This window comes from Etheostoma spectabile, chromosome 21 (genome assembly GCF_008692095.1).
Source record: "Etheostoma spectabile isolate EspeVRDwgs_2016 chromosome 21, UIUC_Espe_1.0, whole genome shotgun sequence".
In the NCBI taxonomy this organism is placed as follows: Eukaryota; Metazoa; Chordata; class Actinopteri; order Perciformes; family Percidae; genus Etheostoma; species Etheostoma spectabile.
The window spans coordinates 3,957,877-3,975,516 of record NC_045753.1 but is presented as its reverse complement, the minus strand read 5'-3'; the positions used below and the strand labels follow the sequence as shown (position 1 = coordinate 3,975,516).

General features: G+C 43.0%; 2 long non-coding RNA genes across 2 annotated transcripts; one reads left to right on the top strand and one right to left on the bottom strand.

Annotated features, from left to right (window-relative positions):
• The first annotated feature begins 7,436 nt into the window (after positions 1-7,436).
• LOC116671703 (uncharacterized) lies at positions 7,437-8,632 on the top strand. Its single transcript, XR_004327334.1, has 3 exons — positions 7,437-7,540; positions 8,238-8,392; positions 8,578-8,632. It is a non-coding gene; the product is annotated as an uncharacterized LOC116671703 (long non-coding RNA).
• Positions 8,633-9,053: 421 nt separating this feature from the next.
• Positions 9,054-10,512, bottom strand: LOC116671702 (uncharacterized). Its single transcript, XR_004327333.1, has 3 exons — positions 10,336-10,512; positions 9,776-9,898; positions 9,054-9,079 (listed from the first exon to the last, which is right to left on the bottom strand). It is a non-coding gene; the product is annotated as an uncharacterized LOC116671702 (long non-coding RNA).
• Positions 10,513-17,640: the final 7,128 nt, after the last annotated feature.

Here is a 17,640-nt window from a genome sequence, read left to right as displayed (position 1 = left end):
TATTGTTTGGATTATATTGTTTAATTTGCTTAAAATCAAATACATTTCTAGTTTTTTTAATTTTCGTTGTAAGTATAACCCCAGTATTTATCCTTTTGACTCCCTTTAGTTGCTGAGAGCCAAAGGTGGTGGTGCTGGTGTGTGGGAGTGGTGGTATCCCTGGGTTTTATCCCTGGGTCTTCTGAAAAGGAGTGTGCTTAGGCCAATAAATATGTATTTACAACATAGAGTAGCTCGTATACATTAACATAGAAATCATATATACATTAACACATTCATACAGTAAAGTAGGTTAATGCTCCTACAAAACCGAAGCATCATGACAGTCAGTTGTTCATGGGTGCTGATGAATTTTTATAGGAATTGAATTGCATACTGCCATTAAAAGAACAGTTGTTGAAACAGCTGTCCATAAATTCCATACTGGATCTCTGTCCTTTAGCAGGTGATCTTGAGCTGTTTGGGGGGGCTAGCATCCAAAGGCCTGACGTTTTCACTACTAGTGCAAATCAATAGTTTTTTATTATCCAGAGAAGGTTCCCAGTAGCTGTGTAAAGAAGTTTATGACCTGTGATTGCTAATGGACATGATTTCTCTTGCTTCCAGTCCGCCCTCGGACAGTTTCTGGATGGTACTGCTCCTGATGCAGTGAATCGTTTAAATTACTAATGTGCCTCTCCCTTTAGATACAGTGGGGCTCGAATGCTTCAGCATCCCAGGTAAAAATGTGTATTAATGTGCATAAAGAGAAGAAGAAATGGCATCAAATGATAATTTAGACATTCGTATAATATGTCATAAAAAGTTAGATTTTACTTCCATCATTTACACTTTCAAAATATCAGAAAACAAAAAAATGGCGTCTGCAAAAGTTTGGGCACCCTGCAGAGTTTATAGCATGCACCCCCCCCCCCCCCCCCCCTTTGGAAAGCTGAGACCTGACAGCGTCATGGATTGTTCTCTGGAAAGACCAGGTGATGTCAATCTTAAGGTTTTAAATGCCCAGACTCATCTGACCTTGCCCCAACAATCAGCACCATGGCTTCTTCGAAGCAGTTGTCTAGAAAGAAAAATGGATTCAATAAAATTTCAGCAAATTTTGGATGCTAACTTGATGCCATCTGTGAAAAAGCTGAAGTTAAAGAGAATATGGCTACACACTATACTACACACACCTCAAAATCCATGGTGAATTACATCAAGAGGCGTAAACTGAAAGTTTTGCCATGGCCTTTACAATCTCCTGACCGCAACATAAATGATATGGATAGACCTTAAAAGAGCAGTGTGTGACAGATGACAGTTAGAAGTTTGTGGACCATAAAGAACAACTTAATTCAGCTGAATTCACTTTAATAAATTCTATCATATAATTATTTTGTTTCTGCATGCTTTTAACAGTGTTATTATTCACAGGATTATTAAAAGTTAGCTGCCTACCTAAATGCTAAAAGAGCTAGCTAAACTTACGGAACTCTTAACGTATCCCTATTTTGTGTCACATTACTGCTGAAACATGTCCGATTAGTTAGTATTTGGTCAACAAGTTTTTATCTGTGGTTTTTGACAGTAGAACGTTCTGCTTCGTTCCAGTACGCCCCACTCATCGGACACATCTCTGATGGTGACGAGTCCGCCTACAGGTGGGAGGCTGGCCCCCTGATGACCTGGTGCCATCAGAACAATCTAGAGCTCAACGCCCTAAAGACAGTTAAGATGGTTGTGAACTTTAGGAAGAACTCAGCCCCAGCTGCCCCCATCACCCTCTGTGACTCCACAAGGGACACTGTTGAGTCTTTCCACTTCCTGGGAACTATTATCTCCCAGGATCTCAAGTGGGAGCTGAAAATTAGCATCACATCCTTCATCCCCATCTGGTACGCTGCTATCACTGCCAAGGACAAGGGCAGACTGCAGCGTGTCATTCGGTCAGCAGAGAAGGTGATTGACTGCAACATGCCGCCGCTCCAGGACCCGTACGCAACCAGGACTCTGAAGCGTGCTGGAAGGATTGTGGCTGATCCCTCCCACCTCGGCCACAAACTCTTTGGGTCCCTCTCCTCTGGCAGGAGGCTGAGGTCCATCAGAACCAAAACCTCAAGCCACAAGAACAGTTTTTTTCCATCCACCACTAGCCTTACCAACAAGGCATGGAACCCACCCTGCCCTTCCCCACACTCCACCTCTACCTCTACATACCACTGTACTGTTCTGCTTTTCTTATTTTATTTTTAATACATACTGTAAATATGTTTGTACTTATATTGTTATATTCTGGCTCTTGATTCTCTTAGCTTTCTTGTATTTAGAGATTGTGTGATGCGCACCTGCAGCACCGAAACATATTCCTAGTGTAAAAAACGTACTTGACAATAAAGCTATTCTGATTCTGATGACAATACTGATTACTACTGCTAACTGTTAAGTAGTTGCATGCTAAAGCCAGTTAGTTGTAATCTTGGCAGCCAATGTTGGTAATTTCTTCCCAATTTTGGGTCTCATGACGGCTGGGACATGTTCGGTTGTGTAGTATTTAGTTTAGAAGCCTCTATTGAACTTACAAAGATCACTGACTAATGTTAGCTGGAATAGTAAATATAAATAATAGCTCTCTTCATCATTAGCTTTTCAAAGAAAAAATAACCAGATCCTTTGCCTATGTGCACCCGGCCTTGGTCACCTTTGGAGTTTGCTTTGTTTGAACCACAGGAAACTTCTGAATGTTGTGAGATTTGTTATGGTCTTTAAAGGGGCCCTGACATGTCCTTACTGCCTGATGCAAATGCATGGAGTTAGAGATTGCCTCCATTCTAACACAGGTGAAGCGTCTCTTTCGCTTTTCCATTCAAGTTGGGTAAGCGGCTCCCTCTTTTGAGCTAAACATGCAATTGAAAGTCCCATTTCAGTGTCTAAACAATTGTTGGGCTGTATAAAGAACATTTTAATGGAGGAACCGGGACTCCGGCCTGATCCAAGTTTGAGATTGAGAGAGCACACCGGTCGCTCGCATCGATGCCGGACCCGGAGCAGCCTCCACGAATGGTGCGGATACGGTTCCTGAGACAATCAGTAAGAGACAAAGTGATAACAGTAGCTAAAGAAAAACAGGGCTTTGTGTAGGCAGGATACCGACTGTGTTCCCCGATATGACAGAAGAGTTGGCGGAGAAGAGGAAAACCTTTAACACGGTGAAGTGTAAACTACAGAAGTGGGAGGTGAAGTACACACTGGCCTTCTCAGCCACCCTGAGGTTCAAGTGGCGGGGGAAGATTGTGAGATATGGCACGGGAGGTGGAGAAATGTATTACTGGCAATGACAGGGGCAACGACTAAACATCTGACAAGGGCGATGAGGGGATATTCATGTCTGGAAATGTTCTTTTTCCAGGTGAAATGTTAGTATTCATATTTTACAAGTGCAAGTTTTAAAGAATAATAACACAGAAGGCATAGACATACAGGTGAAGAGTGCTTCAAACAGTAACAGTGAAGTAGACATGGCTATAGAAATAGAAACAAATGATTAAGACATGTATTAAAGGTCTCATGGCATGAAAAATTCACTTCATGAGGTTTTTTATCATTAATATGAGTTCCACCAGCCTGCCTATGGTCCCCCAGTGACTAGAAATGGTGATAGGTGTAAACAGAGCCCTGGGTATCCTGCTCTAGCAAGAGCCATTTCCCATTCCCCATCAGACAGCTGCGTCCCCAAGTCAATTTCCCACTGTTCTCTAATATATGAAATAGAGAGGTTGCAGCTATCCATGATATGGGAATAAATAAAAGATATTCTGCTCTTATTCAGCATATAGACAGTTATCTGCATTCTGAATGCAAAAAATAATTCTCTGCCAAACACTGCAGAACCATGTTTTATGATAGAGGTCTGTGTCAGTATTGTGGCCTTCAGTCTGAGTTTTGGTTCCATAAGGGAGACGCTAGGAAACAGCTTAGTTAACTTTGACCCTGGTATTATAGATACAGTTGAACCAGTGTCACTTCTCAAAAGCCAAATTAGCAAGAGTATTTCCAAACGTAGACCCATTATGCGATTAAGCTTGTTCCTTTCTGGTCATCCTTTTTTGAAGTTATCTCTAATGCTTATGCTTAGAACATCACCTTCTCCCTTGGTTGCTGTTTTTGGTTGGTTTTCTGGTGCAATGTAATCTGTTCCCCCTGCTCATTAACACAGGGTCATTGCCTTTTACTCCTTATTAGCTAGACGCTTGATTTCATTTGAATGGAAGGCTGCTACTCCTCCATCACACCGCCAATGGATTAGGAACATTATTATGCAGAATGTCAAGCTGGAAAAAACCCTCAACGGGTCCATCAAAAAATTCTACAATACCTGGGACCCTCTGATAACTTATGTGAACAAATTACCAGGTCTGGATCTGGAACTCTGACTGTTTACACCTGCCCTTGGTCAGTCCTGTAATAAAGAATGTTAGGTGCACTTTATTTTTATTTTTTAAATTGTATTTTATTTTATCTTTTGTCCGTCTGTCTGGGACAAGTCTATCAGGTTGATTTTTGGGTTTGGTCTGTCTTTGTCCTTCTCTGGCTGGGATTGTTTTTCTATGGTTCTTTGTAAAATAGAGAATACGATTGTTTTATGTGATAACTGGAAATGTACAAATAAAGTGTTTAAAAATCAAAATGCAAATAACAGATGGCCGGGTCACTTAAGCGCCCTGTGTCCAGTTTGACCCTATTGTTGCAAAACTGATGGCGGAGGAATTAGGATGTGCTAAGGGAATTTACTCACAGAGTTAAAGAAGACATTAGACCAGTACAGAAGAAACTGCGCAGGTTACCCCTCTCAGTTAGAGCAGCAGTTTCTGAAGAGCTAAAAAAAACTGGTAGAGCAGGATTTTACTGAGCCTGTAGATTCATCAGAATGGATCTTGCCTATAGTAGTCACCACAAAAGAGGGGGGAAAGGACTACGGCTCTGTGTGGATCTGAGAGAGTCTAACAGTGGTGATCGATGGGTTCCCATTGCCTCACATGGAGGAAATGTTTGCAGAGCTGAGAGGGTCAAGACTGTTTTCTACATTGGATCTCACCAGGTTCCACTCCACAAGGACAGCCACAGGTTAACTACCTTCATCACCCATGATGGGTGTTCTACTTTAAGAGGGTGCTGTTTGGACTGGCATCAGTACTGAGCTGATTCCAGCAAATTATGTCATCCATTCTCAAGGGCCTGTCAGGGGTCCAGGGCTACTACCTTGATGACATCATAGTCTCTGGCACGACACCTCAGGAACATGATGAAAGCCTGACGGCTATGCCTTGAAAAAAAAAGTTGAATCTCTTGAAATGCAACTTCCGGCAAATAGAACTGTCTTTCCTGGGGCATACAGTCTGAGAAAAGGGACTACAACCTGATGAATCACATGTGACGGCCGTCTCTCAAGCACCTCTACCTACTGACCTGCCCAAATTGAGGTCATTCCTTGGCCTGACATCGTGGTGTTCAAAATTTATACCTGACTATGCAGCTGTTGTCGAGCCCCTATGAGCACTTCTCCGCAGATCAGACACACTCGCATGGACACTTGAGACTCCACTGAGCTTCGAGACTGTAAAAGAAACTCTTAGCAAATAGCCCCTGACCTGCCCACTGTGGTCACAACGGACACACCTGATTATGGTCTGGGTGCGGTCCTCACTCAGCTGCATCATGCTGATCATCATGAGAACTGTGACATTTGCATCACGCACACTCACCCAATTAAAAATAAATTACTCCACTGTAGAAAAGGAGGCTTTGGTGTGTGTGTGGACGTCACTCCTGGTGCCAGACCCACTGCAGCAAAAGTTGTCAACACGCACCAGGGAATAATAAGAACAAAACAGAGACTCAGAGAAGTACATTGGCATGGATGGTCAGGTTAAGGTAGCCATTAAGACTTTTTTTAGTCTTTTTGCTTTATTGTAGAGAGAGAGAGAGATGGGGGATGATATGCAGCAAAAGGCAACAAGTTGGATTCAAACCCTGCCCCCTGCTGCAGGTCTCAGCCAAGATGGGGCAAACACTCTTACTGGGTGAGCTGCAGGGCTCCCCACCCATAAAGACTTTTGCCACATGCCAGTCACGCGACAAGTCAGCAGTCACATACACCCTTCCACTACAGCCTGTGTCATATCCAGAAACAGCATGGGAAAAAGTGGCCATTGATGCGGTAGGACACCTTGATAAGGCGCCAACAGATTGCCGCTGTGCAATCGCGCTTATTGATTATCACACTAAGTGGTCTGAGGTGGCTTTTGTCTTGCAGGTCCCCACACAGACGGTCATACAGCTCCTTTCTACTGTCTTCAGCAGAGACGGTAACCCCAAGGAGCTGGTTTCAGACAACGGCTCACAATTTGTGTCCCAGGATTTTGACACGTTTCTCCAGGACAGGGGCATTGGAAAGTCATCCGTCTACTACCGCAGCCTGAAGGACAGGGTTTGCAGACCGCCCTGCTGGAAGGTAGGCAGTGGAAGGAGTTCACACTGGTAAACAAAGAACATGCATCGTTCTCTGCTACTGAAATGTCTCCTAATCGCGCTACTCGGCGTTAAAGTGCTGTCATTTAGTTAATCACGTCATCATGTTGGTCATGACCAGTACAAACCAAGCTTTTTAGAAAGTATAGAGAGTTGATCTACCAGTTACTCCACATTAAATGAAGCAATACATTTAAGCTATAGGCCATCAAAGAAATGTAGCAAGCAAAGCTACAGCAAAGTGGTTAATGTGGTTGACATTACATCAGAGATAATTTTTATGCATACGGTACATCCTGTACAAGTACACATGTACGTGTACATGTGCACAGCAGAGCTAAGCTACTGAAAAATACACATAATTAAGAAACTGCAATGCTATTGAGAAGTTTATTAAACTAGTACTGCTACTGCCCAACACTGCTTGCTATACACGTTTTAGGGTTGTGACGCTGTTGGCACAGGTTTCTAACATAGGCTAGTTTTTAATTTGCCAGAAGGTGTAATAGTAACACATGCCAGTTCAACCGGTTAGTATAAAATCCAAATGGTTTAGCCTGGTCCATTGGAACGGACCGGGGAAACCAGAAGAAGACCCAACTAATAAGAACCTAATGTATGCTTTTTCTTTTTGGTTCCAAGGGAGTTGTTGGCGTTACACGCTTAAAGGGGTGATAGAATGGTTGTATAGAGTATATCACGCTGTTCTTTGAGGTCTCCTGATAGGGTATGTAACATTTGTTGGGCTAAAAATGTTGTTTTAGCTGTTCTTTTGGCCCTCACACCACCCTGCTAAATTGACCTGGCTTGAAACGAGAGCTTTTCTGCCTTATATGGTCTGCTCATGAATATTTAAATAAGCTGCGCGCTGATTGGTTGGTGTGCAACGAGCTTTGCTGCGGCACACAAACATGACTAAAACATCCAAGGTGGCGATAGCATGGTTACCGTATCTGTTTGAGCCTGAATCAGAGGAAGGATCTGACATCGAGGAGCAACCTGCCAGTAAATTGGAAATGACTTCTTCAGACTGGTAAGTTTTGTCATTTAGCATTTACTTGCTTTTTCAACATTAGAGGTTTGTTGTCACACTAGTGTAATACTCCCACTTCAGTGTTGTAGCCTAAGAATAACTTTGTATTAGCCTTGTTTTTAGTATTGTAAGCAACATAACTTATTAATTTGCACATGGACAAATATTTTACAACTTGTACCCTCGCAATTTCAGTCAAGATGTCCAGTTGGCAGAAACGTTAGTGGCCAGCTCATAGAGCTGCTCTCAACGAAAGTCTCTTAGTCACATTGTAACATTTGTTACCGTATACTCTCCTGCTGAATAGTGATTGATTGTGATTATGAGTTACGTACATTCTTTACCACCCAGAAGTAATGTTATCTTACAACAGGACGTCCATTTAGCTGGACAGGAGCCTTTTTCTGTTCAGTTTGTATGCTACGTCTAATGTTATCTTGGAACTACTATCATGCAGATTAGATCATCTGACTATGAGATTAATACCTTCTTAACATGTAGTAATCTAATGTAGTATCTTACCTTGGCAGGTGTTCTTGTGGAAACTGTGCACACATGCCCCAGGAGAGAGAAAATATGTTGCCAATAAATACCTCAGTTAAATAAAACTAGAGATACATTAACTCAAGCTACTTTATACTTTCTGCTCATTCAACATTATGAAATAACAACAGGCTCATTATGTTTGTTTTTACAGGTCAGAAGAATAAGAATGACCTAGATTCCTGAGGAGATAACCTGTATGGCTCACCATCCTGGCCTTCATCCGTGCCTCAATATATATTCTTTGCAAAATGCAATGAATATTTACAGAGTTGACCATGGCCAGTTGAGAATCAGATGGATGGAAAGGTGAAGCCAATTTGATACCACTGTTAGCAGTTCTATAACAATACCCATTGATTATTGGTTCAGCATTATTACAAAAACACAGTATTATCAAGACAACAAAATTACTTTATTTTGTTTCAAAACAATCATCATTACTCTTAAATCTAAAAAATGTGATTGTCCACTACACCCTGTTCTCTTTGTAGGCAATGCAGACACAGGGCTTATAGGACTTTTGTGAGCTGGTGCTGGGTTTTCTTGGTAGAAGTGTCCGTGCCGTGACCCCTCTTGTGTCGTGCAGCGTGGAGGGAGTTTCTGGATGTTTCAGGGCAGTATGTCGGGTTGGGTGCCTGTCGAGCTGAGCACACAGGTCCTGGGGCACAGGACTGCTTCCAGATAAGGAAGGGGGTCGTGGATGATCTCCTCAAACACCAGTCGCATCAGGTCTAAGACATAGCCTGTTGTGTGTGAAAAGTCATTTTAGCACCTATATCATTGCACATTCAGATTTGTTGTTTGCAGTGTGTGAAAAGTTATTTTGAGTGCCGATAAGATGCAATTTAGTATTTTTTGTTTGTAATAAAAAAAATATTTAAACTTACAAACTTTTGTCTCTGTCTTCACTTCTTTGACGGTGTAACCTCCCCTGTTGGCCTTTGGGAACAGACGTCTGTACATTAGTTTCCCCTTGGCTGTCTTCCGTTGTGGCTGCAAGATACAATCAAACAAAAACATAAATATTGTAACATAACTGTATTACCTTTTACACACACCAAGCAAAATACTCCAGTTGACTCATAGCAAAAGCAGTTGCTAAACCTCTAAGCTGTGCCAAAGCAGGACTCTAACCAGTGTTGTTACAAGTGTCTTACAGTGGGAGCAGCTTAAATCTGAAATGATTTACATTTATATGGCCGGCCATTAGGCTTGATGTCTCTAGACCATGTTTGTGTCTCACTCAAAAAAACCAGTTTCTGCAGACAATTTGTCCCCCATTCACATTTGCCTTTTCTAAAGACTTGTTTTGTTGAATGACAAAGTTCATAGGGCGTGTACATACCTGCAAAAGGCATCGTCAACACACAATCTAGCATTCAGTCATACCTGTTGTATACAAACACATTCCTGCCTATTGTCCAAATTATTTTCACCAGCCCCCCCCCCCCCCCACAAAAGGAAATGCAATTGATTGAGATCAGACCAATCAGTGATAATCCAGATGAATAGTTCTATTCCTACTTTAAATAATTCACTAATGTGTTGGTAATGGCTCACATATTTGATAAAAGTCACTCACTCATCATGATAACATTAGATAACACTGCTCTGCTAAATGCTACCCAGTCACAATGCTACACAAACACTATAAGACGTCTGGTTTGTAAGAATAATTAGAAAGGTTACCTTGTATGATATGTGCGGTCTTGATGTCTTATGAGACAGTTGTGTCCCCCGAGATGACACACTCGGAGCATCTGTTTGGCAAGCTGCATCTTTCGCATCTTGTCCTTGTGACATAGCGTTGCTCTGAAATAAAAAAACTGCAAATCAATACATTGCAGTCTATATACACACTGTTTTCACGAGATTGACTAGATATCATATGAAATGATAACGTTTCCAGTTCTGTTGTCGAAGCAAACGGGATAACAGAGCTAGCTAGCTAGCTGAGTAACGTTACAGCTTAGCGCTAGCTAGCAACCAAACGATCATGATTCTACTCAGCTGCAGTTAGCTTTCTTGCTGAAATACAATAAAAATGAACCTGACAAAGTGGACAAACATGCAGGTGAACTATAGATGGAGCTACATGACAACACGGGGTATTTATTCGAATGGAACAGTTAGGAAAATGAAACGTTAGCCCCTTTGCCATTACAGTTATCAACACACATTCAGCCTATGCTAGCTACAGGATACCTTAGCATTGCCAATGTTACTGTTAATGACGAAATCCTACTTACAGCTTGTGGTTGGGATGACCAGACAGTCGGAACAGCAACAGCAGCTTAGCAAATCCTGCTTTAAATTGTCCAAAGTTTTGAAAACTGTCTTTGGTGAAAACGTTCCCTGGGATCTCCTTAAACAGCAGCCGAGCCCGTCAAGTGGTTGCTTCCTTGGGAAGGCTATGAGAAGTGTCACCGTTCCTTGTACAGCCTGGAACTCTGCATTACGACCCTGGTTCATTGTCATTATCCTGGGAAATATTCCAAACTTTCTTCTTAGTAAATCCCGTCAGAGTACACAAGCAGCGTTCTCAGTCGGACATCTAACTGCGCTAACGCTAGCTCCATTAGGAGCTGGTCTCAGGTCAGTGGCCTGTGTGTAGATGTTGGGGCTGGACCGTTCTCCTTATACGGTAATGGGCGTGACAAAGCTAATGGTTCTGAGATCCTGACGTCATCTTTTGGCTTTGTTGAGATTCGCCCGTTTTCAGCGGCAGATTCAAAATGTGGGATTTTCAGAGGAAAGGCATGTCAATGGGATTTAAAGCTTCTTTGTATGTCCTATTTACCCACCAAACTGTCGGTATTCACATATGACAGGGTAAAATCGGTTTTGCATTCTATCACCCCTTTAAAGCTTGATTCTGGGTCGAAAATAGAACTTTGTCAAATTACAACAAGACTAGTCCCCATGGTCCCACAGCCCTATGTTCCCACAGCCCCATGGTCCCACAGCCTTATGCTCCCACAGCCCAATGGTCCTACAGCCCAATGGTCCCACAGCCCTATGTTCCCACAAGTCCATGGTCCCGCAGCTCCATGGTCCCACAGCTCTACGGCCCCACAGCCCTATGTTCCCACAGCTCCATGGTCCCACAGCCAAATGTTCCCACAGGACAATGTTCCCACAGCTCTATGGTCCCACAGCCCTATGGTCCCACAGCCTTACGGTCCCACAGCCCTATGTTCCCAAAGCTCCATGGTCCCACAGCCCAATGTTCCCACAGCTCCATGGTTCCACAGCCCTATGGTTCCATAGCCCTATGGTCCCACTGCCCTATGTTCCCACAGACCTATGGTCCAACAGCCCAATGGTCCCACAGCTCTATGGTCCCACAGACCTTTGGTCCCACAGCCCAATGGTCCCACAGCCCAATGGTCCCAGACCTATGGTCCCACAGACCTTTGGTCCCACAGCCCGATGTTCCCACAGCCCAATGGTCCCACAGACCTATGGTCCCACAGACCTTTGGTCCCACAGCCCGATGTTCCCACAGCCCTATGGTCCCACAGCCCAATGGTCCCACAGCGCTATGTTCCCACAGCTCAATGGTCCCAGAGTCCTATGTTCCCACATTTCTAAGATTTTTTTTCCACTGAAAATTAGGCCCTATCTTCCCACAGCCCTATGTTCCCATATTTTTAAGATATTTCTTAAAATTAGGGTTATGGTTACCACAAATTGGGAGAAAGTGGGATAAAATCTGATACAAATTCATGAAAAAGGAAATGTGGGAAATAATGGACAAAATAGACTAAATCACACCACAAAAAAAATACATCTCATTTAGCTTTGAATTTTTCTTATATGACAAATATTTGTTTTCTTTATAAGATACTGCATGGATTGTTTGAGAGTACACAGCTCATAGTAAAATAAGACAAACAGTATCAACATGGAGAGGCTGTTAATATATAATATTGCTTGCTCAAACTGCTTTTTTCAGTTACGTGAACAAAACAGTAAGTTTTAGTTAGTTTCCTTTCTAAGTGAACTTGGCATTACAGAATAAATTGCTTTTCCCGCTCCCCTCACCTGATCCCCGGCAGAGTCTCACATCTGAAACTCATCCCACACTCAACCTGCTCTGTGATAAACCCCGGCTCCACAATCAATCTTCAGCCCTATTCACACGGGATTAGTACTACTTGGCGAGCCCAAGTCATTTGTAATAATTACGGAGGTTCTCTATGATGTTAATCCCATGCAAATTGGCCATGTAATTTGTCAAGTCAAAAATCCCCCTGCAAATAACCTACCATATTCCCCCGAGCACCAAGGTCCTGTGACAATATTAGTCCTGCGCGAATCGATATGTTTGTGATTTGGCAGGGTCGTATGTCATTTTTTTCAAGGTTTATGTTTCCTGTGCGCCTTTTTATCCCTCTTGCGAAGACGGATATGGGATCACATGGGGGATGCGGACGGCGTCTTTCATTCTTTAATGACCAGTCTGGACCACTGCCCGACCGGAGACCTCCGTCCCTGTGCCGCCACGGGTGTACGATTTCTTTTTGCAAATAAACCTTCCTCGGCCGATTCACCTCTGCCTTGTGTCTGCTTTTGAATTATTGTGGTAACAGTTTCACCTCAGACGCATAAGAAAATTGTAGGTAATATGAGCAATTTCTATTCCTGCATCATCACAAGCATCCTAACGGGAAACATCAGTGCCTGGTACAGAAATAGAACAGGAGAGTGGTTCGATCGGCTGAATAGAGAATGAACAAATAAATGAACACACATAAAGAATATTTATACAGGTGTTGCAAGAAAAAAAGCTAGGAGAATCATCAAGGTAAATAGCAGGCCAGCACTGAGAGGCTCAGGAGGAGCTGCACCCTTCAGGCCTCTAGGATCTTAAATAAGAACACTGCCTAACTGCCCCAAGATTATTTACATAGATTGTTATGGATTTTGACATTTTTTAAGGATGCTTTTGATCAATTATAGATGTGTTAATTGACTGTAGGAACTCACTTTAGAGGGGTTGTTGCAGCCAGTGGCTCTGTTGTAAATGTGTTGTTTGATATTGTAAATTTGATGCCTGACCTTGTCAGATCTCTTTCCTTACATTTTTACTCTTCTGTTAATGTTTTTGGAAATACAAAGCTCGACAAGCAGGCCAATTTCTAGGACACTGGGTTGTTCTTTGTTTCACATTTTCTGTGATCATATTTAAATTGTGGCTATTAGTTATTTAGTGTACTCCAAAGAAAGTATAGGTAACATTTCCAAGACCATCAAATTTGTGCTGATTTTACTGCTGGGGCAGTTAATACAGTATATAGGGGAGTTAGCCGTACAGTATATCACATTTAAGAGAGTGTGAGTTTTTACCTCATGTGGGATTCCTTATGAGGAAGAGGAGCTCTGACATTCAGCAATGACAGACTGAGAGACTGATACGCAGCCAGGAATGCACCCTGTTACAAATTGTAAACACGTGACATTTATGGAGCAATGACACGCATGCATGCACGCACGCACACACGTGTGCACACACAAAGCTTTCAATGGAAATGTATTAAAGGTGTGAGTTATTACAGGCACTCATAATCATCCGGATTGAGGCGACATCGTCGGTAATGGGAAACATGGAAGAGATGAGATGACTGGGGTCTGGAGGTAAGGGATGATAAGAGAACAGCCTCAGTGTCAGTGGCCAACCACGGCATGCTGTAGCGAAGGGCTGAAGGTGGAGTGGATGGGATGATGAACAGTGTCCTCTGCAGTGAGCTAGACAGCAGAAGACAGAGGGCAACTGTGAGTGCTTGTGTGTGAGCGAAGCAGTATGCCCATGGTCCATGTCCACTAATCAAATAACTGAGGACCCAGGTTGATGGAACACGCAGGTTAAAGTGGGAAAAGTGAGCACCCTCAGTAAAAGGAGACGTCATTAAGTGTCGGGAAATTTGGGGGCAGCAAATTAAATATTTCCACAAAATAAACTGGAGGCACTTTACTCCCTGGGTGAGGCAAATTGTCCTCATTATTCCTCAGCCTCCGGTTTATCAGCTAAGGTTATATCACATTCTGCCTCATTGGCTGGTAGTGTGTTAGATTGAATGCTATCACTACGTGGCTAACTGTGCTAATACAAGCAATAGTGCTAATGCAGACAAGACTGTGGAAATCATCATGCCTCCCTGAGAGCCTCGGTGAGTAGTCCCACTGGCTGCGTTAGCATTGTTGACCGTGTTGGCACAATTAGCCACGTTAGCTAGCCGCTGCCTCATGACTACAGTTATGACTGAGGGCAGAGGCTGCCCCTAGGTACGAAACACTGCACAACAGATCAGTCATTGTCTGGCTTTTTGGCATTTTTGTTGTTTATGTATACAGTCCTGATTGTCTCTTGGTTTTGGGAACAAAGAGGACATTTGCGCAATTTTTCAACAATGCTCCTCAGTGTGTTGTGGAAATATAAAGAAAGCTCCAGATGAACAACAGTGCAAGAATGGTTTCTGCTTTTCTGTTTGTTGCTTAGTTGACGAGCCAGCAAATAGAGATAGTGCAAGTTCCCTACAGGCACTGTATGTGTGTTTGATCTACAGGGACTGGGATCGAATCACAACCTTCCACTTAGGAGACGACTGCTCTACCAATCGGAAGGTTGGAGGTTAGATCCATAGCCATGAAGATAATGGAACAATGACCAGAAATAGTAGTAGTTCATGGCGTAGCAGGGCACAGCAGAGCGTAGCAGGGTGTAACAGGGCATAGCAGGGCATGGAGCAGGACCATCGGGACACTGCAACTATGATTTAGGTGCCACCCTAATCCAAAGAAACATGTTAGGCGAAAAAAGACATAAGGACTCCAGGGAATAAGGTCCCTTAGTGACAAGCATTTCTGGGACACACGGATTGAAAGAGAGAGGAGAGAAAAGCTCAGTGTGTCAAAGGAAGCCCCCCGACAGTCTAAAACTATAACAGCATAATTAAGAGAGACAGGTTTAGGAGAGAATCCTGATCGGGCTAGAACTCTTCCCTGCCAGAACGGGTTGTACTGGCCTCAATCCTTCTACTTTTATTATATAATTGATTATATGGTAGATTAATCTGACAACGATGAGAGAAACAGAGACTGAGACTGTCTGATTTAACTAACTACACATTACTACACATTATAAACACGCTGAGAATTCAGATAAAAATTCAGAATTGTGTGTGTGGAGTTCAGTAAATAACAACAAATATAATTGGCTGTAAAGTTTTTCATGTTGAATGTTATAGATTAAGAACAAAGCTTTCAAACGAGTTGTGATTTAGTTTAGGTTTAGGATTAATTAACAGGCTTGAATCAAATCTGGCTACAACTCCTCCTCCTCTGCCTGAGCCTCTGGGAATTTGAGTATTATTATGATCGGGAAGAATGGCTTCATTTAGACTAACATATTCTTCATGGCATATTAGCGGGCACACTGTACTTTTTTTGTTTAGCTGACACACAGACAACTTTTTGTCTTGCACACAAGAGAAAGTAGTGAGAAAAAGTGTTTTAAGTTTATGCTTTTAATGCGTGTTCAAGGTAAAAGTTGAGTATGTGCATGTGTAGCATTGCGAGTGTAGTATCAGGATGAGTGTGGCTCATAATTTCCAGCGCTCTGTTGACCAATCAGAACAGCGGTACCCTGTATAAAAGCCACTAGTGTTGACGGAAGTGCGCCATAATTCCGGGTTGCTCACTCCGGGACTCCCGCAAATTTAAAACATACAGTAAATCCCTGTAAATGAAACCCATAATGCAATGCTTATTACAGTAATGAACCCGGAAAAGAAAATTATGGTATTTCACTGGGCATTTTGTGGTAAGTAACTGTAGAAATGACAGCAAAGTCTAACAGTGTAGTCTGCTGGGCTACAGGTAGGGTGGTGGTCTGGCTGCCTTTACACTCATCTCTGTACTGCTATCCGCTGTTGTATCGAACGTACATAGATTTTCGGCTGGTGGGTCCATCCGTTCACTTCGCCGAGGGAACACGGCGACGGAGAACCAAGTATTATTACTGCTTCCTCCTGCTGGGTCGGATCTGGGTCTGCATATCGGGTACGTGGACTAAATGGGTTGGGCTTCCTCACCAGCTCTATGGGGCTACTGTACACACTAGGAACCGGGCTGAAGCCGCTGGAGAGTTTGGTTAGCTTCCTAGCATTGCAACCACCAGTCGCAGTTTTGCCCAGGACTGAGATCGAATCACAGCCTTCCAAATAGGAGACAACTGCTCTACCTATCTGCTAATTGTGTGTGTGTGTGTCCCGTTTTTGTTCCCCTTTTAGTTGCTGAGAGCCAAAGGTGGTGGTGTTGGTGTCCGGGTGGTGGTCTCCCCTTCCTGTGTGTTGGGTGTCTCCCCCGTTTTCAATTCCTGTGTTCACTGTTGTGTGTTTTTTGTGTGTTCACGGGGGACTTTCCCTGGGATCCCACACTGCCCTCATACTCCCTCCCCCTCCACTGGTAAACATCAACACAGTTATATCTGTTTTATTTTCCTTTATTGGTATAAATGTGTTTAAACTGTTGTTTTAAAACTGATTGGGAAAAAAATGTGTTCCTTTAAAAGTTGAACCTCGTCTCTGGCTGCGTTGTGTCCTTGTGTGACCTTGAATATCTCACTAACTTTGTAATTGGGATTAAAATCACTCATTAGTAATTCAAATCATTCTCTTGACAAAATTCCCTGGGTGGGGTTGTCAGTGTCTGCATTCAGTCTCCGTCTGCTCTCTCGCACCCCCACACATGCATTCTGGATATATGGCCTACACGGTCCTTCATATTCCTGGCCTTGACGGCCCACCTTTGAACTGGTATGTATGAAAGGAAATTAAACCTATATATCAATGTTAAGTGATTAATAGCCTTGATGCAAGTGACCTGTATCATTCTGCTTTGTTTCAAGTACTAATTAATGCCTTAAGGCAGGGCTCTTTCACGTTTTCCAGGCCAAGGACCCCCAAACTGATGGCGAGATGGAGCGGGGACCCCCTAATTATATATATTGTATAAAATTGTGTTATATCAAACTGGTCCTATAGTGCCATGTGTGCATTGATGACTGAAAGACATCTTCTGCCTCCATTTACCTGTTTACTACAGTGTGTTGAATTCATGTTAATGTGTATTTAAAGACATTTCAATTATGGGAAAAAATTGCAGGGGGGGTGGGGGGGAATATAAAAAAAGTCTAATCAACCAAAACTTTCGCGACCCCCAAGCAGTACCTGGGGTCTTCAACAGGGGTCCGCGGACCCCCTGTTGAAGACCCCGCCTTAAGGCACAAACATTCCTTGAATAAAAGCAACTGCATAAACAAAAAAAATAGCTCACCAAGTAGGACAAAAGTTGGAAAAGAAAAGCAACATTTTATGTTTTTTTTTTTTTGTGTTATAAATGCAGTCCATCAAAAACCCTGGGGAGGACTACATGAGCTCCGCTGCTCATCCCCTTCTCTCTCTCTCTCTCTGTGTGTGTGTGTGTGTGTGTGTGTGTGTGTGTGTGTGTGTGTGTGTGTGTGTGTGTGTGTGTGTGTGTGTGTGGTGGTG